The sequence below is a fragment of the Balaenoptera acutorostrata genome, chromosome 4, assembly GCF_949987535.1.
Source record: "Balaenoptera acutorostrata chromosome 4, mBalAcu1.1, whole genome shotgun sequence".
Classification (NCBI taxonomy): Eukaryota; Metazoa; Chordata; class Mammalia; order Artiodactyla; family Balaenopteridae; genus Balaenoptera; species Balaenoptera acutorostrata.
Window position 1 is genome coordinate 4,387,589 of NC_080067.1, and position 25,205 is coordinate 4,412,793.

Genomic DNA, 25,205 nt, shown 5'->3' on the forward strand with positions numbered 1-25,205 from the left:
AAATATTCTATATAACAAACCTCTTTAAAAGAAGGGGTGATATTAAATTATATGGTTAAAGGCAATGTCTTGCTTACAACAAGATCACTTTCGTTTTATTTCAAAGTAGCTGTCAGAATATCACAAGGGAACTGAAAACAGGTCTTTAAATACCTGATCATTTGTCTCTAAGAAAAGCAAAAAAGCACACCATATGCTTTAAGTTAACGTGCCACAAACCATCCTGGATTGAGTGCTTGCCTATGTTGGGCACAATACCCCGCCTATTACACACAGTATCTCATTTAATCCCATTGTAACCCTGTGAGAACTGAGACTCAGATATAGTCAATAAACTGCCCAAGGACACTAAATTTTAGAAGCAAAATCTGAACCCTCATGCTTGTTCTTTTCCTTTTGCTTTGCTGTTTCTGCACTCTGGGAGGGGGTGGGAGTGCCAGGGACAAAGGAACTGATGGTGAAGGAGCCGGACCTGACCCCGCTCTGCCTTCAGCCTCTTCCAACTGTTCAGCGTGGTCAGCCCCACATTCCTTTCAGAGCTCATGCTTTGCTGCTTTTCACAGACTCTGGACAAATTATTACTTTTGTGCCTTTGCTCATGTTTCTTGCACTCTTTCAGGATCGTGGTGTTCCCACAGGTAGTGGCAGAGCACTGGTCCTGCCAGCTCAAGTGTAGTACTTGCTTTGAGAAACACAATTCTGGCAGACTTGGCGGGTGTGGACAGACACAGGTGGGCTTGTAACCTGGCCGTGCACCCTGGAGAGATGACCTCGGTTCCTCGGGCCTAAGTCAGGCATGGATGGGCTGGTGGTAGCCTACTGGGCAAGTTCCTTCTCCGAGAAAACAAAGCACTATCTAGTCATTCCCTCCTTTTGGAATTAAATGACAAGTAATTTCTAAATAACTTCTCTTGACCTTTATAACTGTTATCTGTGGACTTTGGAAACTGCTTTAATGGTAGCATATTGGAAATGGACCTTGATCTACAAAATAAAACATTTGTAGCTGTTAAAAACTACTATTTAAGAAACAGAACTTTTCATTTTTGCCCTTCTCCGGACACTGCAAAACGACACGCTTTTATCTTTGGGTAATTCTCAGTCAACACTAAGATGTTTTTGGTTTTTAGATAATTAAGCATTTTAATTAATTCAAAAATTATACTTGCCTCTTGAGAACACGTTGAAAGTTTGGAATCCCAGTGTATTTAGAAGGGGAAATTTTACGAAACACAGATAATGGAATTACACGTGAACTGACCGTCTAAACTCTGAACGTGGGAATACAGAGAAGACCTCCGAGCTGCCACGCAGCCAGGCCCGCCCTCGGGTCCAGGACTGTCTTCTGGGTTAAGGTTGCTCGTTTCACATCCTTAGGCACCTGGTTTTTCCTCCTGCCAATTACAAGGGGAATCCCCACTTCATTCCGCCACAGTTACGAATTCCTGGAAAGATCAACCTAGGAGTCCGAAGAGCCCTGAAAAGCATCTTTATTATAGCACAGAGGGATAGTGTTCCCAACTACGGCCCTCAGTCGTCCAAAAAAGTTTACCAAGCATGCTTAGTTCACTCTGTTAGGAAAAAGGAGAGAGGGCTGTAATTGAGAAAGATTTCTGTTAAAAAAAAAAAAAGTCTGAGTCCTTCCTCCTCCCTACCTCCCTCTTCCTTATGTGACAGAGATTAATTGCTTTTCTACTGTGTGCCAGACCCGTACTGAGTGTTGTGGACACAAAGATGAGTAAAAAACATGTTTTTCGTCCTCAAAGAGTCTGCTATGTAATGGTTCAATAAACACATAAGCAAATAATTCAAATACAATATTATTGTTATCGGGTGTGTTCTACAGATACTACTAAGGAGCACAGAGGAAAGAATAATGACGTCTTCCTGAGGAAGTGGTCAAGACCAGCTTCAGAATCATGGTGGATTTTCCAGTTAATACTTCATTCTCCAGTGGTGTCGGATAAATGAGGTGTAACTATATTTGGAAAGATTACTAGCTTGGGATTTACCGTGGTCATTCCTCTGGGATTTTAGTCTGTGAGTCTTTGCTAGAGAAGAAAAATAAAATTAAGAGTTATTTCAGGCTCTAGATGGGTCAATTTGTAAATTTTGTAGGAAGCAACTTGAACTCCTCAGAAGAAATTCCTTTTTATAAATTGAAGATATTTTTGGATATTCTTTATACTATAACCACAGAACCACTTCATATAAAATCATCTATTTGAGCGTTAAGCAAGGGTAATACAGAGAACCATCTGTATCACTTTACGTAATTTAAAATTTTTAATAATTTTTATACAAACTTTTATTTCATATATAGTAGATACTTATTCTCTGAGGATAATTCCATGAAAAGGCTCCTTAAAGTACAATCACTGAAAACTAGGATAAAACAGAGTAAATTGTGAAAAAATAAACCAAAGAATAGAAAAATAACCTGATTTTAACTCAGTTAAGAAAATCTCTACTATAACTGAAACAGTGTTCTAATTAGAAGGATAGTGAAAATTGAGTGTTTTATTGGCATGATTTTTTGTATGCCTGACAACACATTATTAGATTTTTTTACTCCATATTTGGTTTTTACAGTATAATAAACACATCATTTTTACAAAAAATATTAAGGTGCTTCATCAATTTTTCCAAGGGCCTCTCTCAGTCCTCTGACAGTCAAGTCACTCGGAAGAACTATTCTGTTGTCATCCTTGTTGGCTTTCTCGTTTATTGGTGGCTTGGAATGTGATCTCAGCAGTTCTTCATCATTTTAATTCATTTCATGAGATCTGAATAATTTCCAGTTTCACTTCATAGTCTAATTGAACTTGCCTTGTATTTGTTGAGAAACCAGTCTTTGACAGGATGAGCACATAGATAGACACTGGTATTAAACAGAAATAACGTTTGTGTTAGGACTAATTTTGTCAGTGGTCTCTTCATTAGTATTTTCATTTTGTTATGGCTTTTGTTTCCCTATGTATTTTTTCATATTTTTTAATTGTAGGAACTGGTATAGTATATTTCTTAACACCTAATAGAACATTTCATTTAATCTCTTTTAATTATTTATATCATTATGTATGGAACTCACTTTATAAAAATTATAATCCTAACACAGAAACCAGCTAGAGTATGAAAAAAGATGATGGTGGTGGTTGACAGCTGACATTTGTGAAGCTCCTACTGTGTGCAGGTGCTCTACATGGCAGTATATAGAGTAATCCTTCCCACAACCCGGCAAGGTTAGTGTCAATCATCCTGACTTCATGGAGAAGGGAACTGAGGAAATTCACACAGGAGGGGAGTGTCTTAACAGTTTAAGACAAGCCATTCTAGTTCTCACGTTTGTGCTCTGCACTACAATGTCTTTCTTTGGTGTAAAGAAGCATCCACTTCAGAGTTTAAATACAGTTTTTGGTGCATATAATATGAAATTCATAAAAACTTGATCAGTCCACAGTTGTAGGAATACATTTCTAGATTTCTATATACTTTGTCTATTAAGAAACTAGTAAAAATGTTTCTTGCTCCTGTTTGTTATTGAGAGAGATTCCACAAATACATACCCGTCTCAGCCGATTCAAGATTCAAAAGCGAAGGAAAGATGTGGAATTAATGAAATTAGCTTTCTAAAACAAACCTCATAAAATATAGTAGTGTTTTAAAAAACTATCTGACCTCATGAAGTAAATCTAATACTAACAGCTTGTTATTATAAAAGTGTCTATTTAATGGAACTTGTGATTGCCATAGGAATTGCAGTTATTTTACAATGTGTATTTTTCTATAACCCATTACTCTAGAATTATAAGATTCAGCTTTGATATATTCATGAGTTGAAGGAGGAAATACAGATATTTTACTCTTTTATAACTGCAGAATCTGGAATTTCAGATGGTGAATTTTCAGTTGTTTGAAAGCTTTATTTCTCATTCAAAGAGCAGCTTTGATCATGGCCTTTGGTCAAAGATGCTGTTTTTATTGTTAAAAAAAAAGACTCTTCAACATCAAACAGTATAGGAGGAAGGAGTCTAAAATTAGCCTGTTAGGTCAGGCACATAGAACTCTGTGGTCCCAGGAATAATGGCATTCCTAGAAAAATGCCTCTTAAGATGAGTAAAACTTCAGAAGTTATTGCTTTATTGCCTTGGTTTTTTAAAAAAACTGCTGTCCTCTAGCATGAATAACCAAATAATGATACATTTCACAGATAGAGCCATAAGGTGTCACTGAGCTTTCAGGCTTAGATCTTTTGGTTTCTTACATTCTCTCCTAAGAAAAATAATGGGATTACACTCTTGAAAGCTGTCAGATTCCTGTGAGTTATCGGTTCACGTACATACCATCTTATTTTTGGTATAACATGTCCCCAGAGACCAGCGCTATGGTTGTTCCTCCAGCACCATGAGCTACCAAACCTGCTGAGGCATTAAGCATACTTTCGGCATACGCTCTTAGAAATATGGGAACTTCCATGCTGAAGCCAGCCATCCAGCCATCAGGTCTGGTTTTCTGCTCTGAACGCAGTCTGTCTTGCATTAGAGGCAGGCATTAAGGTCCCTTGAGTTGCCTACTTGGGTAGCAACGTACAGAAGGGAGAAATTCCACTTTCATTGCATCCAGCGATCTTTTTACAAAGCATGAGGACTGATCTTTTGCAATTCGAGCCTAGTAAGTGTAACTGCAGCTACAGTCATATTTATTTAGGCCCCTAATCCCTAAATCAACCTTCTACACTGGGAATTTCAGATTAATTTTAGGTTAACTTTATATCACCTTACAGAAAATCCTCTCACTTTTTTGCAAGAGGTTTACTACCACAACAGGTGTCATAAAAAACCACTACAAATCTAAGCCAAAATGGGAAAGAAAACAACTCCAATCAACATCTTCACTGGACACACAGATATGGGCAAATCTACCACCACTGGCCATCTGATCTACAAATGTGATGGGACTGACAAAAGAACCATTGAAAATTTTGAGAACCAGGCTGCTGGAGATGGGAAAGGGCTCTTTCAAGTATGTTTGGGTCTTGGATAAACTGAGAGCTGAATACGAGTGTAGCATCACCACCGATATCTCCCTGTGGAAATTCAAGACCAGCAAGTGTGATGTGACCATCACTGGTGCCTCAGGACACAGAGACTATCGAAGACATGACGGCGGGTACGTCTCAGGCTGACCGTGCTGTTCCGCTTGCTGATGCGGGCACTGCTGAATGTGAAGCAGGTGAATGGGCAGACCTGTGAGCGTGCTCTTCTGGCTGACACACTGGGTATGAAACAACTAGTTGTTAGTGTTAGCAAGATGGATTCCACTGAGCCACCCTGCCGCCAGAAGAAAAACAAGGAAATCATTGGGGAAGTCAGCAGCTACATTAAGAAAACAGGCTCCAACCCTGACACAGCAGCATTTGTGCCAAGTTCCGATTGGAATGGTGACAACATGCTAGAGCCAACTGCTAATGTGCCTTGGTTCAAGGGATGGGAACTCACTGGTAAAGACAGGAATGCCAGTGGAACCACTCTCCTTGAAGCTCTGGACTGTATCCTGCCACCAACACATCCAACTGACAGGCCCTGTGTCTGCCCCTCCAGGACGTCTACAAAACTGGTGGCAAAGGTGGTACTGTCCCCATGGAGGCTTGTGTTTTCAAATCCAGGGTGGTGGCCACTTTTGCTTCAGCCAACCTTGCAACTGAAACAAAGTCTGCTGAAATGCACCATGAAGCTTTGAGTGAAGCTCTTCCTGGGGACAACGTGGGCTTCAATGTCAAGAACATGTCTGTCAAAGGTGTTCATCACGGCAACAGCAACATGGCTGTTAACAGCAGAAGAACCCACCAATGGAAGCAGGTGGCTTCACGGCTCAGGGAATTATCCTGAGCCATGCAGGGCAAATCAGTGCTGGCCATGCATCTGTGCAGGACTGTCACACAGCTCACCCCGCTTGCAAGTTTACTGAGCTGAAGGAGAAGCTTGATCGCCGTTCAGGGAAGAAGCTGGAAGACGGCCCTAAATCCTGGAAATCTGCTGATGCTCTATGGTTGATATGGTTCCTGGCAAGCCCATGTGTGTTGACAGCTTCTCTAATACCCTCCTCTGGGTCATTTTGCTGTTTGTAACATGTGACAAACAGTTGCTGTGGGAGTCATCGAAGCAGAGGACAAGAAGGCAGCTGGAGCTGGCAAGGTCACCAAGTCTGCCCAGAAAGCTCAGAGGGCTAAGTGAATATTATCCCTAATACTTGCCACCCGAGTCTTAATCAGTGGTGGAAGAACGGTCTCAGAGCTGTTTCTCTCAACTGGCCATTTAAGTTTAACAGTAAAAGAGTGGTTAATGATTACAGTTCATCATTAAGCTTTCAGAAGGAAAAGGAAAGTGTTCTGTGGACCATCTGTTTGTGAATGTGGCGGTTTTAAGTTATTAGTTTTTTAAATCAGTACTTTCTCATGGAAACAACCTGACCAAAAATCTGTCATAGAATTTTGAGGCCCATTAAAACAAAGTTTAATGAGGAAAACAATCCTCCCAAATCTCTTAGATATTTTATATCTGTTGCCTCTTTAGATACTCATAGCTTCATGTAGGAAGTGGAAAATACAAGCTCTTTCCATTGTTAATTACTGTCTTAGAGCTGTGAAAATTCCTCAAAAGCTCTATCAACTCAGTCCCCAGAACACGTTTCTGCTCTCTTCCATGTTTTGTTTCCCCATCTTTTTTTTTTTTAACCAAAAGCAGGGGTTTTTTTACTTTTAATTTTTAAAATTTTTTATTGAAGTATAGTTGATTTACAATGCTGTGTTAACTTCTGCTCTACAGCAAAGTGATTCAGTTATACATATATATATACATTCTTTTTCATATTCTTTTCACTATGGTTTATCACAGGATATTGAATATAGTTCCCTGTGCTATACAGTAGTACCTTGTTGTTTATCCATTCTCTATATACGAGCTTACATCTGCTCATCCCAAACTCCCACTCCATCCCTTCCCCTCCCCCCACCCCTGGCAACCACAAGTCTGTTCTCTATGTCCATGATTCGGTTTCAGTTTCATAGATAGGTTCATTTGTGTCATATTTTAGATTCTACATATAAGTGATATCATATAGTATTTGTCTTTGTCTGACTTAACTTCACTTAGTATGATAATCTCTAGGTCCATCCATGTTGCTGCAAAGGGCATTATTTCATTCTTTTTTATGGCTAGGTAATATTCCATTGTATATATGTACCACATCTTCTTTATCCATTCCTCTGTTGATGGACATTTAGGTTGTTTCCATGTCTTGCCTATTGTGAATGGTGCTGCTATGAACACAGGGGTGCATGTATCTTTTTGAATTATAGTTTTTTATGGATATATGCCCAGTAGTGGGATTGCTGGATCATATGGTAATTCTATTTTTAGTTTTCAAAAAGCAGGGTTTGTTTTGTTTTGCTTTTGCTTTGTTTCAGTGAACCTAATGACCCTGCATCGTTAATTTTTTCTCTTAACCTGTCTACGTTCTTTGTACAACTTTTTGTCTTTTCTCAGTTCTATATTACTTTCCTGCCAGATTTCCTTTCCCGTCTTTGTCCTAAGTCTGTCCCTGTCCTGAATCGCTGTCAAGGCCTTTCCTGTGGCACTCACTCCAGTGAGGCTGTGCTCACCCTGAGTGCAGTGGGCACCCGGCCCTGCTACCCAGCAGCTAATCATCAACACACAAAATGTGGAAATGGATTTGGCTATAGACAATAGTGTTCACTTAGATGATTAAAGAAACACTGACTAAATTCAAAACAAAGTAAACCCCACACGGGAATCTAGGAACAGAATGCCCTGGTTTTTTATATGTAGCCTTTCTATATAAAGTATTCCAGGAAATAGGATAGAATCATATTCATGATAGTTAAAAGCTTTCTAAATATATGTTTACTATATTTTCATAGGAAGGTGTGAAAGGAAGAATGGATAGGTGTGCTCTGTGATATGGTGAGAAAACAAGGAGCTGTGAGAACGGCATTTTGATACTTAAGGACCGGGGTTGTAGAATGAGGAAATCCTAAGCTCCACCAGTGGTGGAGGTGGAACTACTGGATTCATCTGAATCTAAACAGAAAAGATGTTGTTGAGCTCTGGAAATGGGAAGAAAAAGAGGTGAAGACAACCAAAGAACACCTCCAGCGGAAGATGAACAGGCAAACAAAAACTTCCTGAGTGTAACTTTCTCATAAAACGGGAAGAGAGGAGAAGTGAAGGCAGAAAAGAAGAATCAATGTGGCTGTTGCTTATAAAGTTTTAAGTTTTCAAAAGATGCACTAGTTATTAAATTAGAGTGTGACGAGCCCTTTTTCTATGTGATGAAATCTACAACCAGTTATGAACATATTTTTAATGAATGGTGTTTTAAGATGTTAAGTACCTATACCCTACATACAGTATTATGGATATTTTATATTTTTCATTCAATGTCACTGATTTGTTCTCAGATTTTCTCAATTACCCATATTCTCAAAGTAGCGAGTTTTCTGCTAAGGCAACTATGTCACTGTTATTTAATTACCTACTTATCCATAAAATAAGAGCTGTTTTCCATTTAACTGGATATGAGAGAATAAGGCCAACAGCAGAAGAGAAGTGTTCTGGAAACACACTGGGGAGAGAAGACAATTGCTTGTTGCAACTACATGCAACAAGCCTATGACTGTGAAACTGATATGGTCGTTGACATAGAACTGGAGGCGAACTGAGAATAAACTAGAGAATCAAACTTCTGAATAATAACAGACATGGTTTTGAGAGGCATGAGGGAACTTTCTGGCATGGTGATAATGTTCAGAACTTTGATCTGATTGCTGATGACATGGGTTTATTCCTATCTTAAAAGTCACTGAGCTGTATGATGTATAAATAAAACTTAACGTTTACACATTTTGCTGTATGTAAGTTACATCTTACTTTTTTAAAGGCGGGGGAAAACTCACCTGAGTTCTAATGGGTACTTCAGACTAAGATATTATTTTAGTTTTTATTATTTCTACTGGATATACGCTGAGTATCATCTTTGAACTCTTCTTTAAAGGGATACCCTAGGAAGAAAAACTAGCCAATATATTTCATTTGTAACTGTCATGAGCTGAAATTTCCCAACACTAACCTCTGTTTCAGATTCCCACTGTTGCTTCTGCACTATTAGTTGGTGTCAGCAGGGGGTTAACAGCACTCAATTTAACCTTGCTATTTGTACTCTGTTTTGATTTTCTTCCTTTTTTCCTAATTTAACTTCCTTACATGGTTTCCCCCATTTTAAAGATCGTGCATGCACCATGGGGTCTGTACACTGAACGACCGTAGTGCAGATAAGCACACAATAAAAGCACATTTAAAGATAATGTGGAGCTACAAGACCTTTCTTTTTTTCTGGGAGCAAAGAGGTATTGCTGTGAAATCACTGGAACAAGAGAAAAATTGAGCAAGTCTACTCACGCTGTTATTTTTCTGAGAAGATTACAGACCTGTCTAAAATACGTATGAATCAGACAGGTATAGATTAATTATAGGTTGTATGTCCAGACAGAGGGGCATCTCTGTGACCGTCCTACCTGCAGCTCGCCATGCACACAGGCTTCTCAGACGAAGCACTTCCTCTCCCTCCCCCACTTTAAAATTCTAGAACCTGTTGTGCCTGGGGCCAAATCCACTACTGTTCTCCCAATTCCCTCTCCTTCCCCTCTTGCCTGACCTGCCCCCCCCCTTCCTTGGCCCTTCAATCCTATCAATGTTGACCCCTTCTGATTCAAAACACAGTCTCCAGCTGCAGAATGGGGGAGAACAGGTGAACTGAAGAGGGCGGTGCTGAAACCCCAGATCCGTCCCTTCCCCCCTCCAGAATCCTGCTGAACTTAAACATTCACCACTCTTATGAATGGTCTCTCTTTTTTCTTTTAACTTTATTTATTTATTTATTTTTACTGAAGTATCGTTGATGTACAGTATTATATGTTACTGGTGTACAATACAGTGATTCACAATTTTGAAAGGTTATGCTCCTTTTACAGTTATTATACAATATTGGCTATATTCCCTGTGTTGTATAATATCCTTGTAGCTTATTTTATATCTAATAATTTGTACCTCTTACTCCCCATTGCTATATTACCCCTTCCCACTTCTCTCTTCCCCTGCTGGTAATCACTAGCTTGTTCTCTGTTATCTGTAAGTCTGCTTCTTTTTTATTGTATTCACTAGTTTGTGGTATTTTTTAGATCCCACATATAAGTGATATCACACAGTATTTGTCTTTCTGACTTACTTCACTTAGTATGATAATCTCTAGGTCCATCCACGTTGCTGCAAATGGCATTATTTCATTCTTTTCTATGGCTGAGTAATAATTCCACTGTACATATATACCACATCTTCTTTTTCCATTCATCTATTGATGGATGTTTAGGTTGCTTCTATATCTTGCCTATTGTAAACAGTGCTGCAGTGAACACTGGGGGTGCATGTCTCTTTCTGAATTAGTGTTTTTGTTTTTGGTTTGTTTTGGATATACACCCAGGAGTGGAATTACTGGGTCATATGGTAGCTCTATTTTTAGTTTTTTGAGGAACCTCCCTACTGTTCTCCACAGTGGCTGCACCAATTTACATTCCCACCAACAGTGCACAAGGGTTCTTTTTTCTCCACAATCTCACCAACATTTATTTGTGCTCTTTTTGATAATAGTCATTCTGACAGGTGTGAGGTGATATCTCCTTGTGGCTTTGATTTGCATCTCCCTGGTGATTAAGGATGTTGAGCATCTTTTCATATGGCCTGTTGACCACCTGCATTTCTCCTTTGGAAAAATGTCTATTAAGTTCTTCTGCCTATTTGTTAATCGGGTTGTTTGTTTTTCTGACGTTGAGCTGTGTGAGCTGTTTGTATGTGTTGGATATTAATCCCTTATCGGTAGGTACCTTATGAATGGCCGTTGTCTTTCTCTGAGTGGGTACTGAGTAAAACAACAGATTGGCGGAAATGGCTCAAATTCTGGCAATCCCATAAGAGACTCTCTCCCTTGGAGTTTAAACAGGAAGGAGAGCCCAGCTTCCCTGTCCTCAGCCCGCAATTCCCTTCATTTCCGACCCCCCACCCCCACCCCGCTTTGCACAATTCCAGCACATTCCTCTCCTAGCCTGGGGCCTGAGCTTCCACTCGTTTTATCTTCATGTGCTGGGCACCAGGCACCAAAGTGAAAACAACAACAAAAACACGTCCAGTGACTTGGAGGTGAGGGAGACCCAGATCTCAGGGAAACATGCATTCCAGTTATCCCAAGCAAGGATCCTGAAAGCATTTCTCCACAGATGCATTGCTTTGGTGATTAGGGAGTATAATAATTCAGGGACTATTCTACTATAATATTGTAATAGTCTACTACTGCACTGGGTGATATATATCCTGGTTTACACCTGTTGTCCTGGCATATTTATTTTTAATAACAGCATCCCCTTTCACTCCCCAGAAGTTTGGCAGATAAATCATATGTTCACTCGAGTCATAACAAAATGGACCTCCCAGGGGAGGTTGGGATTGTTTAACAAAAACCCAAAATATAAGCAAATGACATTAAGTATTTCAAAGTCAATGTGGTAATAGTTATGTCTGAAAGTATTACAAATGCAAATGTTCATTAAATGTTCTTCAAAACAAAACAAAAAACTCTTTGGAAAGAGGACTGCCATTACTATGATGTAATTCGTACATTATGCCTACAGCACTGCTATATAATTAATGTGGAATAACCGCCTAGTATTTAAAACATTAAGTCAGATGGCAAAAAATCTTCATAAAAGAATAAACATTTCAATTGGGAATTTTTCAGCTTTAATAATAAAATTAAATGTTTAAATTTTTCTTGTTCCCAGTTCTTTATAATTAAAGGTAGCCAATCACGGGCCGTCAAGAGATACTGACTTTAAAATTTGACAAATGTTTTACATTTATCTTTCTTTTTACCTTTGTAAAAGACATTGACTCCTATAAATTATACTGCACATTTAAATGTATAGGTATGGATCTGAATTAGTAAAACATGCTTTAGTAAGAAAACAGTTTGTTTTCTGATTTAATACTAATCAACCATTGTTAATGTGCTATAAAATACTACTTAAGAGAGATACCGATTCCAATTATTAAAGTTAACGGCCTCAGTTGTCTCATCTTGCCTTAGTCTAGGACATTAAGCATGCAGAACCCATAATTTAATTACCACCTGTTAATATTGGCTCTAAGTTCATTCCTCTCCTTTCAGGATGTAACTCAGAAATGAGCCAGTGAAAAACCACTATTTTCCTTCTCAAAACACCAGACTGCTAACTACACCCACAGGATAGTGATCACAGATTTGCTGGGACTTTCAAGACGGAATTTGCTGCCTCTTGCCTTTAGGGATTGCTAAATAAAATTATTATGTTTGTCCGTTTATCGTTCTAATTGTTTAAATCTCTAGATTCTATAAAGAGATTATATTTTCTTCCTTTAATATATTTATATACCTTTAAAACTTTTCAAGAAGTGGAGAGTTATGTCTTCCTATAATAATAAAGGGCAAAAATAAAAAGAAATCTACACCCTTATTCCTATTTGGACATCATGAGATGTGAACAAACATCAGAGGATGTAGCACAGAAAACGGGTTAGCTTATCGTGAAATCCCACTGATACGCACTGGAGAGACATACCGTTCATTTACAGGAATTGATTAGAAACTTTGTCCCCTGTACCCTCCTGATCTATGTACATTCCACTGAAATCTAATTTTATCACTTCACCCAAGGGAATCAAACTCTGGGAAATTAATTTGTGCTAACCAAACTCACAAGAGATTGATTTACAGACGAGTAAATCACTTTTTAATTTGCCATGAGAAAGCGACCTGATCCAAGAACCAGAAAAATTCATCTGATGTTTCTGAGTTCCCGCTACTCTCAGTTGAGGCACTACAGTGAATACAGAGGTGAAAAGCACTTGGTCTTTTAACAGGTTCATAACCTGGTGAGAGGTCTTGGACAACGACACACCCAAGTCAGATGACAGTAACTGCGCGAGTGACCTGCAGTGGTTCAATGTAGAGAGGAAGCCGCCTTCTTTCTGCTACGTAGACTCTGAAAGTTAGGAAGCCAAATTATACTGCACATGGATTTTTGGTGGATGCGTTTTAAAGTAATACATGTCTCTCAAGCCATTACTGGTTAATAAATTACCTTTCCCTTTTCTCTGCATGTTTGTGTATAAAGAACAGTGACCATATGTCTATAATTAGGGCATCTTTGCTCTTGGATATGTTTCTGACACTCTGCAAATGTTTTTAAACTATAACATATCCAGATCCACGAAAAGCCCCTTCTTACTCTGGTTGTTATTACAACATCTATCTCTCTACTTCTGTGCTCTAGAGTCACCGCTAACTTGTAGGCTGACTCTAAAGTTAGTGCATAAGGCAAAAATTATATATAGTCAGAGTACTCTTAAAAATTCCATAAACAGCCTATTAGTTAGAGTATAAGTGGGTTTCTTAAAACAATATTCAGTAGAATATGTATAATGTTTAGTAAAACATGATATAATAAGGAATATATAATCCAAAAGTATTTTACTTGCAGTATTTTAATATAAAGTATTTATATAAAGGAACTTATATAAATTAAATGTATGTACTGTGCATGTCCTCTGTCATAACACCCACACTTGTAGATTTCTTCCATTGGATAAATTTCAGGTGGGCCGCTACCTAACAATATGTATTGAGATACTTGTCTTTTACATCACAAGACAGATTGTGATGCTTCTGAAAAACTTTCCTGTAGCCAGTCTATTTTAGACATTTTATGTGGATTCTTATTAGCTTCAGTCTCAGGCATCTCTCCTAGATGTGGATGTTAGTCATGCTTTTCTCTAATTACTATATCCACCCAAACATACCGTGCCACCGGCTGGCACTGAGCCCATGTTCTGTCTCTGACGGTGGGCAGCTAACTAGCCTACAAGGAAATCAAACCCCTGACCTTGATGTGATTTGCACTGCACTCCATCAGCTAGGCCTTGGTGCCCATGTGCCTGGAATGATAACATCGTTTCACTTAGCAAGCACACCGGAAGCACCAGTAGCTGTGTATGTATGCTTCAGCCGGCATCCAAAGTATGTTACTATGTGACTTTGCTCGCTATCATGTAATTTTAGGTAATCATTAGTGATAGTTTATGGTACTAACTGTTGCCTGATTATTTTCACAGTGAGATCAATATTATTTCTACCTTTAGGAGACCAGAGTTTGAAGGATGTGCAAAAGCCTTGATGTGAAAGAAACCAGGAGGATGGTTTCCACATCTACTAGGTCAGTGGTCAATTTATCTATTAGATCCACATCTACCAGATCAGTCAGTAGTCAATTTATCTATTAGATCCACATGTACTAGATCAGTCAGTAGTCAATTTATCTATTAGATCCACATGTACTAGATCAGTCAGTAGTCAATTTATCTATTAGATCCTCGTCATTATGTGGAATACTGGGAGGACTTGGTGAAAGATGGTTTTTAGAATCTGAAATTGAAAGTGTACAGAGCTTGGGCTCTGGAATACAACAGGTGTGTGTCAATTTCACCTGCCCAACTTACTGGCAGTTCCTTATCTCAGTTCCTTATCTCCCTTCTGGTTTTTGAGACAATTAAATGAAATAACAAAGTGTTTAGCATAGTGCCTGGTATATAATTAGAGCTTAATAAATAGCTTAATAAATAGTATTTGTTTTTTTCATCTTAATAGCGATATTTGAAATTTCAAGTTTTCAATAACTTTTACCTATCTTCTTGTATGTGTACCTGTATCAGATGAAAACCTGTAGTTAATTTCATTTTTCTCCCTAGAAACAACTACATATATATAACTACATTTATGCTAATGAGGACACAATAGTCATTACCAACTCCCAACACCTATTTTTGGTGTCTTAAAGTTAGTTATTCTTCCCGTAATATTTTCTTAATCTGCTATAATGTGAGATTTATGGCTACAGCTGAGAGGTATTTAAAAGCAGAACAGGAAACCGCACAAGTTTCTTAAAGTAAGAACACAAAGTGAGCTCAGGCACATGATGTTTATATACCTATCTAAAAAGGAAATTTAGTCAGAAAGCAGAATATACTCAAAGCTAACCACAAGTGAGGAGTAAAAGAATACCACAGTTTACTTTAAAATTATACACATCTTACTTTCATTAGTGTATACAGGAATTTTGTGAAAAACTTTTTTTTCTTTAAATTTCAAAGCTATGTGTCCCCCACCTGAATAATTCTAATTCTACTGTGGTACTGATTATACTCTACAACTAGAGCTGAATATGAGGTGTGTTCTGTCCTTCGCAACCTTAATAGCATGTATGCTATGTAACCAAACCCTATCTTCTGCAGGGACCAGCAAGTCAAGCTCATGTTTCTCAAAATATGGCAGCTGTCAGCAGCAAAATGTTTGCAGGCAGTGCTCAATTTTTTTATTCATGTGTAATAAATGTATTTACTTAAGACTTTTAAAAGTGTGTTGATTAAAAAATTCAGTAAGAAAATTAGTATAGATACAACCGGCTAAAGTTGTGGAGACTGCACAAAACAAAGGTGGATATTTGATGGTATTTTAACTTAAAATATTATTTGTCTTGACGGACCTATATTTTACTTAAGAGAAGAATAACATTAATACTAATCTTGTTTGACAAATCTCTGACTCCCGTTATTACATTTTTAGAAGCAGTGATTTGCTAACATCTGTGCAAACTCTGTTGTGGTCTATAGACTTGTCAGATACTGAAGTGTTTCTTTAAAATTAGTGCTGCTATATTTGTATTTACATCCTTGGGAGAAGGGCTCCCTTTCAAAATTCCTTTGCTGTACACCTGAAACTTAACACAATATTGTTAATCAACTATATTCCAATATAGAATTAAAAGTTTTTTTAAGAAGTATATTGATACTGTTTCATCAAGAGACTGAACGTCTGGGGAATCATTAAGCACTGGAGATTTTTAAATGTAAATTATAAAGTAGCTCTTCACACCTGAAGAAACGTTCCACAGAGATTCCCTTATATTTCTTCAAGACTGTGTACCGACTGAGTTCTAACTACATCTCAGGCATGGTGCTAAACCCTGGGTACAGAGGGGTAAACAAAATGGACATGGTTCCTATCCTCCTGACTCACTCAGCTAATGGGAGAGACAGGAGACAACTAAATACACCTCTCTGAGGAGGTGACATTTCCGTTGAAAATCTGAGAGGGGTAAGGGCAGGTTAGGTGCAAGTAGAAGCAAAATGTGCAGAGACCAGGGGCTGAAGGGAATATGGTCCGTTAGACAAACTCAAAGTAACTGCGCGTAGGGGGGCCTGCTGAGGGAGGGGATGAGCAGGAATCCCCACCAGGTAGTGTCGCTTGACAATAAATTAACTCCCAGCAAAAATGGACAACCTGGAAGAAATGGACACATTCTTAGAAATGCACAACCTTCCGAGACTGAACCAGAAGAAATAGAAAATATGAACTGACCAATCACAAGCATTGAAATTGAAAATGTGATTAAACATCTTGCAACAAACAAAAGCCCAGGACCAGATGGCTTCACAGGCGAATTCTGTCAAACATTTAGAGAAGAGCTAACACCTATCCTTCTCAAACTCTTCCGAAATATAGCAGAGGGAGGAACACTCCCAAACTCATTCTACGAGGCCACCATCACCCTGATACCAAAACCAGACAAAGATGTCACAAAAAAAGAAAACTACAGACCAATATCACTGATGAACATAGATGCAAAAATCCTCAACAAAATACTAGCAAACAGAATCCAACAACACATTAAAAGGATCATACACCATGATCAAGCGGGGTTTATCCCAGGAATGCAAGGATTCTTCAATATACACAAATCAATCAATGTGATACACCATATTAACAAACTGAAGGCGAAAAACCATATGATCATCTCAATAGATGCAGAGAAAGCTTTTGACAAAATTCAACACCCATTTATGATAAAAACCCTCCAGAAAGTGGGCACAGAGGGAACTTACCTCAACATAATAAAGGCCATATATGACAAACCCACAGCCAACATTGTCCTCAGTGGTGAAAAACTGAAACCATTTCCACTAAGATCAGGAACAAGACAAGGTTGCCCACTCTCACCACTATTATTCAACATAGTTTTGGAAGTGTTAGCCACAGCCATCAGAGAAGAAAAAGAAATAAAAGGAATTCAAATCAGAAAAGAGGAAGTAAAGCTGCCACTGTTTGCAGATGACATGATACTATACATAGAGAATCCTAAAGAAGCTACCAGAAAACTACTAGAGCTAATCAATGAATTTGGTAAAGTAGCAGGATACAAGATTAATGCACAGAAATCTCTTGCATTCCTATGCACTAATGATGAAAAATCTGAAAGAGAAATTAAGAAAACTCTCCCATTTACCATTGCAACAAAAATAATAAAATACCTAGGAATAAACCTACCTAAGGAGAAAAAAGACCTGTATGCAGAAAATTATAAGACACTGATGAAAGAAATTAAAGATGATACAAATAGATGGAGAGATATACCATGTTTTTGGCTTGGAAGAATCAACATTGTGAAAATGACTCTACTACCCAAAGCAATCTACAGATTCAATGCAATCCCTATCAAACTACCAATGGCATTTTTCACAGAACTAGAACAAAAAATTCACAATTTGTATGGAAACACAAAAGACCCCGAATAGCCAAAGCAATCTTGAGAACGAAAAATGGAGCTGGAGGAATCAGGCTCCCTGACTTCAGACTATACTACAAAGTTACAGTAATCAAGACAGTATGGTACTGGCACAAAAACAGAAATATAGCTCAATGGAACAGGATAGAAAGCCCAGAGATAAACCCACACATATATGGTCACCTTATCTTTGATAAAGGAGGCAAGAGTATACAATGGAGAAAAGACAGCCTCTTCAATAAGTGGTGTTGGGAAAACTGGACAGCTACATGTAAAAGAATGAAATTAGAACACTCCCTAACACCATACACAAAAATAAACTCAAAATGGATTAAAGATCTAAATGTAAGGCCAGACACTATCAAACTCTTAGAGGAAAACATAGGCAGAACACTCTATGACATACATCACAGCAAGATCCTTTTGACCCACCTCCTAGAGAAATGGAAATAAAAACAAAAATAAACAAATGGGACCTAATGAAACTTAAAAGCTTTTGCACAGCCAAGGAAACCATAAACAAGATGAAAAGACCACCCTCAGAATGGGAGAAAATATTTGCAAATGAAGCAACTGACAAAGGATTAATCTCCAAAATTTACAAGCAGCTCATGCAGCTCAATATCAAAAAAACAAACAACCCAATCCAAAAATGGGCAGAAGACCTAAATAGACATTTCTCCAAAGAAGATATACAGATTGCCAACAAACACATGAAAGAATGCTCAATATCATTAATCATTAGAGAAATGCAAATCAAAACTACAATGAGGTATCATCTCACAGTGGTCAGAATGGCCATCATCAAAAAATCTACAAACAATAAATGCTGGAGAGGGTGTGGAGAAAAGGGAACCCTTTTGCACTGCTGGTGGGAATGTAAATTGATACAGCCACTATTGAGAAAAGCATGGAGGTTCCTTAAAAAACTAAAAATAGAACTACCATACAACCCAGCAATCCCAATATCTCAGGCATATACCCTGAGAAAACCATAATCCAAAAAGAGTCACGTACCACAATGTTCACTGCAGCTCTATTTACAATAGCCAGGACATGGAAGCAACCTAAGTGTCCATCGACAGATGAATGGATAAAGAAGATGTGGCACATATATACAATGGAATATTACTCAGCCATAAAAAGAAACGAAATTGAGTTATTTGTAGTGAGGTGGATGGACCTAGAGTCTGTCATACAGAGTGAAGTAAGTCAGAAAGAGAAAAACAAATACTGTATGCTAACACATATATATGGAATCTAAAAAAACAAAAAAAATGGTCATGAAGAACATAGGGGCAAGACGGGAATAAAGATGCAGACCTACTTGAGAATGGACTTGAGGACACGGGGAGGGGGAAGGGTAAGCTGTGACAAAGTGAGAGAGTGACATGGACATATATACACTACCAAATGTAAAATAGCTAGTGGGAAGGAACCGCATAGCACAGGGAGATCAGCTCTGTGCTTTGTGACCACCTAGAGGGGTGGGATAGGGAGGGTGGGAGGGAGGGCGACGCAAGAGGGAAGAGATATATGTATATGTATAACTGACTCACTTTGTTATAAAGCAGAAACTAAGACACCATTGTAAAGCAATTATCCTCCAATAAAGATGTTAAAAACAAAACAAAACAAAACACCACAGCAGAGCTAACGCTATTACTTTACCTTGATTGCAAAGGGAGAACTATTAAGAGAATTTGAGTACCACGAATAAAAAAACTCCATAATATTGCTAAACTTCTCTCTTTATTCTATAAAAAACCCACCAAGACATCCTTCTGTTAAGATTTCTGCAAACAGGGTCTCTGATGGCTCAAGTCACCTCAGTCACTACCGGCAAATGGACGTGGGAAGGGCCACAGGAATCCCCTTCAGGATTTAACACTGCATTTGAATTGTCCTCTTCTTGCCTGTTTGCCAGCTACCACCTGTGCCACAGTGTACACCCAGCCATGCCTCCCCTGAATCTAGGAAGGAGATACAGAACTGGGTCTGTGCTAACAGGACCCATGATGATGACAGTATAAAGAGGGGGCAGTCTGTGAGGACAGTCCCTTCCCCTTGCCTGGGTAACAGGGCTCCCGACCCTATGCCTTCTCCTCATACTTAACGCACAGGCTTCACAGTGAGGAAGACATCTTCCTGAGAGCACTGACCTCCCTGACCTTCACCCTCCAGGCCCCATGTGCGCAATTCTGTTGAAGTGCTTACATGCCTGCTGTCAATGACTTTGGTCTGAGGGGTTTCTCAGTCCATGTAAACAGTGTAGATATTGTTCTTTTATTACACCTTTGAGTATGCTTTTCTTTGATTCAGAATTGGATTGGCTAATGATGTTCTGTATTTCAGGTACATTGTGGCTTACCTTTTTTTTTTTTTTAAATGAACAGTCATGGGCTCTTAAGAACAGTATACAAAATAATTAAATTGGGTAAGTGAATTCCAGGGTCTAAGTACTAAGGTGGATAAACCAAGTTTTGAAATGTAACCAGTGTAGAAGTTGGGAACTGCTTGAGCTCAAGTGTATTTTCATTTTCAGTCATCTTGTTTTGTGACTCATTGCGAGAATCCACAGGATTCTGATTTTTGGTGGCGTTTGTGAACGGAGCCTTGATGCTTCCTGCTCTCCTCACTGGAAAGGGCATTTTATTTGATGCTTCTTTTCTAATGAAGAACTTGAGATCATCTCCCTGTTGATCTCTTTTATTTTCCCACATTTCAAACAATCTGAAGATTGTATTAGCAGCGTACTTTTATAGGTTCACGGTAAGATCACAGCGTAGACTAACACTGGATTCAGATCAGATGATCAGATATGGTTTCCTTCTAGGTGTGTAAAGAAATGTGTAGAAAGATATCCCGGTAGCAAAATGAGAAAAGCTACCCGATATCTCACTAAATCTATAGACCGCATTGTCCATGAACAGAAAACGGCAAATGATCATAAACCGTTAGTTTACGCAAATGTCTCAGAAGAAGGTAGGTTAGGGGTACTTTTTCAAGTATAGGATCAGGTTTGTTTTAAAAAAAAATGTCTAAGGTGATTGTGTGTCTGTGTGTGTGTGTCAGTCATTCTTTCAAAGCTCTGCACTGCTCCTCAGGACCTTCCTGCCAGCATCCTGCTGGCTGAAATGCTGGTACATAGAGCATCTCTTGCCCTTCTGAATTACAGAGTATCAGTCAGGAAGGGAAAGGGACAGATTACTTGTAAAAGACAACATCTTACAAGTATCACTTAGAAGTGCCTGCTAATACTTTCTGCTACCAATGAGAATTCAGTTCACGGTCAATTTATTCTCTTTGGGAGCATGATTCAGAAAGTCCCGTTTCAGGTACGTGACTTACTTTTAGATGAAAATAAAGGAGCTTTCTTTGGTACTTTGTTGGTTATGATAACACTTTTTTTGGATGCCAGTTTCTCAGTGTTTCAAGGCCACTGTGACCTGTAGAGTGAAGATGCAGACTGAGAAGGTGAAGGTGGGCAGCTGCTGACCACAAGGGACTCTCATACGGTTATGCTGGCAGGTCTCCACAGTCCTTCTCCTACTTACTCCTTTCCCATCCTGAGGGTAATTTACTCTAATGTAACCCATTTTAAAAAAATTATTTTACTTAAGTATAGTTGATTTACAAGGTTGTGTTAATTTCTGCTGTACAGCAAAGTGATTCAGTTACACATATATATACATTCTTTTTCATATTCTTTTCCATTATGCTTTTATCACAGTATACTGAATACAGTTCCCTGTGCTATACAGTAGGACCTTGTTGTTTATCCATTCTCTATGTAACAGTTTGCAGCTGCTCACCCCAAACTCCCACTCCATCCCTCCCCACACCCCTCCCCCTTGGCAACCACAAGTCTGTTCTTTATGTCTGCGAGTCTGTTTCTGCTAACTTCATTGTGTCATATTTTAGATTCCACATAGATATCATATGGTATTTGTCTTTCTCTGTCTGGCTTACTTCACTTAGTATGTTAATCTCTAGGTCCATCCATGTTGCTGCAAATGGCGTTATTTCATTTTTTTTTATGGCTGAGTAATATTACATTGTATATATGTACCACATCTCCTTTATCCGTTCCTCTGTTGATGGACATTTAAGTTATTCCCATGTCTTGGCTATTGTGAATAGTGCTGCTATGAACATAGGGGTGCATGTATTCTTTTTGAATTATAATTTTGTCTGGATATATTCCTGGAGTGGGATTGCTGGATCATATTTTTAGTTTTCTGAGGAATCTCCATACTGTTTTCCACAGTGGCTGCATCAATTTACATTCCCACCTACAGTGTAGGAGGTAACATAACACATTTTTTTTTTTTTAGCAAATTTATTTATTTATTTATTTATGGCTGTGTTGGGTCTTTGTTGCTGTGCGTGGGCTTTCTCTAGTTGCGGCGAGCAGGCTTCTCACTGCAGTGGCTTCTCTTGTTGCGGAGCATGGGCTCTAGGCACGTGAGCTTCAGTAGTTGTGGCACATGGGCTCAGTAGTTGTGGCTCACAGGCTCTAGGGCACAGGCTCAGTAGCTCTGGCGCACGGGCTTAGCTGCTCTGTGGCATGTGGGATCTTCCCAGACCAGGGCTCGAATCCGTGTCCCCTGCATTGGCAGGAGGATTCTTAACCACTGTGTCACCAGGGAAGCCCCATAACCCATTTTTTAAAACAGTTGCTGTAACTTGAGAGATTTTTAACTTTACCTATCATTGATAATACACCAGGATTAACAATTTTATTATCTGTAGTTTACAAAATGTAACAAAATAAGATAATTTAAATTACATTACTCTTTATAAGTACTGATACTTAAAAAAAACTAAACAACTGATTTTACTGTGAGCATATCAATGGCATTTTGGGGAAAGTTTATACTCATATTTTTAAATGAACCCAAATTTTTATTTTGGAAGAAACAGTATTCACTACACATAATTCATTATTTTACATTTACTACTCCTAACCAAATTAAGCACCTAAAAAAAAAATTTTTTTTTTAAATCACAGCATTGCTTGAGGGTATAAAAAATAAACAGGACTTCCCTGGTGGTGCAGTGGTTAAGAATCCACTTGTCAATGCAGGGCATACGGGTTCGAGCCCTGATCCGGGAAGATCCCACATGCCGTGGAGCATCTAAGCCCGTGCGCCACAACTACTGAACCCGCGAGCCTAGAGCCCGTGCTCCACAACAAGAGAAGCCAGCGCAATGAGAAGCCCACGCACCTCAACAAAGAGTAGCCCCTGCTCACCGCAACTAGAGAAAGCCCGCATGCAGCAACGAAGACCCAATGCAGAAATTAATTAATTAATTAATTAAAAAATAAACAAACAGAAAGCCCACTTAACTAGAGTTAGGAGACCAGAAGGGGGAGCTCTCACACCCTGCAACTATAGCAAAGCCCAACAGGAAGGAGACGGACTCAGCCAATGAAAAGCCACAGACCCTTTGTTTATTACAGCCCTCCCAACTTCCTTTTCCTCTCTATAAAAGTATTTTCCTTTCCTTGCCAGGGACTTTTGCACGTGGCTCGTGGCTCGCTATGGTTGCAGACTGTGAATTGCAATTCTCTGCTAATCCCAAATGAACTCATCTTTGCTGGAGAAGTATATGGCAGTCAGCGTGTCTCAGGTCAACCTGGGCTTCACCGTACGGAGATAATTAAAATCCATGCTCTGAGCAGCAGTTAGGGTTTATGAATACAAGGAAATTATACCCCTCAAAACAAATAACTGTTATAAGTTTATTGTGTAGTTTCTCTACAGTTTCTTTATACATTTAAAAGCATGTGCAAAGGACCAGACAGGAGAAAGAATGGTAAGTGTTTTTTCACTGAATTGCTAGGTCAGCCCTTCATCCTGCCAGGAGGGAAAAGGTAACTGGGATAAACAGGTGTAAATTATAAAGGGTGTTGTAATTCACCTGAAAGAGTTTATACTTTACCTGAAGGCAAAAAAGAGCAGTTGAAGAGTTTTAAGTACAGTAACATTTTTGGGTTTGGACACAGTGAATTTAAGGTATCTGTGGAACATCCGTGTGGAAACGTTCAGTAGGCAGTTGAACATACAGTAGCAAACTTAAGAAAAAAGCACTACATCAGGAGTATAGATTTGGAAGGCCAGCAAATAGATGGTCGTGAAATAAGGGGAAGTAGATGAAATCACCAACAAGTATATAGAATGAGAAAGAAGTCAACTGGCTTTTAAGAATTGAGCAGAGGAAGAAGTCAGCTTCTAATTTTCCCTTAATCATAACTTCAAAAATACACGCCCTGCTCCAATACAGATTTCAAAACAGACTCCAAAGTTTTCAAATAACTCCGTATGTCTCTAATTAGAACTAATCTTTTTCTTGCTGTTTATATCACATTATCCTTTGATTTTAGTCGCAGCCATTATTTGTACCCTCTGTCCCTTTTTGCAAGCTACTGTTTTAGAATCACTTTCTTTTCAACAGCTTTGCTGCAAAGGGATCATTTTATATTTGACTATTTTATCCACTTATTTCTTCAATTTTTTTTTCGTTTTGTTTAATTACTGGTATGTATTCGCAGTGGTTATTTTCATTTCTAAATGCAAATGTATATTTTAGGTACTTTATGTGTTAAATTGGCATCTGTGGGCCAGTCTGTGAACCTAACGTTATTATTCTTCGGAAAAGTGCATTCTGAGTTTCTGTTACTTATTTTGAAGAAATTTGGGGCTATAACTTGCTTTAAGTTAGAAGCCTGGCTACGTCTGAAAATACGCTTTCCTCTGGATCCTTATTTGGCTCAGTTTTACCTCATTTCTTTAAGTATGATGATATACTCTTATGCTACAGAACTTTTAAACTAAATTATTCTATATTATTATGCCGATAAGATTTACTCAAAGGCACGTGAACAGGCAAACAGTCTCTATCCCCATCAGTGAAATGCATTATCTCTAATGAAAAAAAAAAGATTTCAGTTTCATGTCATAGAAAACTATTAATAAATTAAGTCCACAATTTTTCTAAGCACTGAACATGTTCAAAATGATGTCTTACACTAGAGGAGGGAGGAACATTTCTACACTGGAAAATCAGCCCTTTGGACATTTATTATTTTTTAAACCAAACTGACATAATTTAAAATTCTGTCTTAGGTAAGTGGTTAAGGTTGTTGATGCCTTGATAATGAAAGATATTTCTAATGGTTTGTGAACTGCTTTAAAGAAAGGATCTCTTTCCATGATGTCTGTATTAACTTGTCCTTTGATTTGAATTGCAACTATTATTTGTACATTCTGTCCCTGTTTGCAAGCAACCGCTTTAGGACCATGTTCTTTTCAGTGGCTTTGCTATAAAGAAATCACTTCATTTCTGATTATGGCATTCACAGAAACAATTCTTTCCTGGCTGCCCTGAGCTGTGTTTTAGCATTTCACGCTGTGATTCA

The 25,205-nt window shown here is 38.5% G+C and overlaps 1 protein-coding gene and 1 pseudogene across 2 annotated transcripts in view; one reads left to right on the plus strand and one right to left on the minus strand.

Annotated features, from left to right (window-relative positions):
- The window catches only part of LOC103016226 (ubiquitin-conjugating enzyme E2 E2), a 362,459-nt gene that overhangs the window by 237,382 nt on the left and 99,872 nt on the right, over positions 1-25,205 (minus strand). The window lies entirely within an intron of this gene.
- Positions 4,861-6,233, plus strand: LOC103015937 (elongation factor 1-alpha 1-like; annotated as a pseudogene).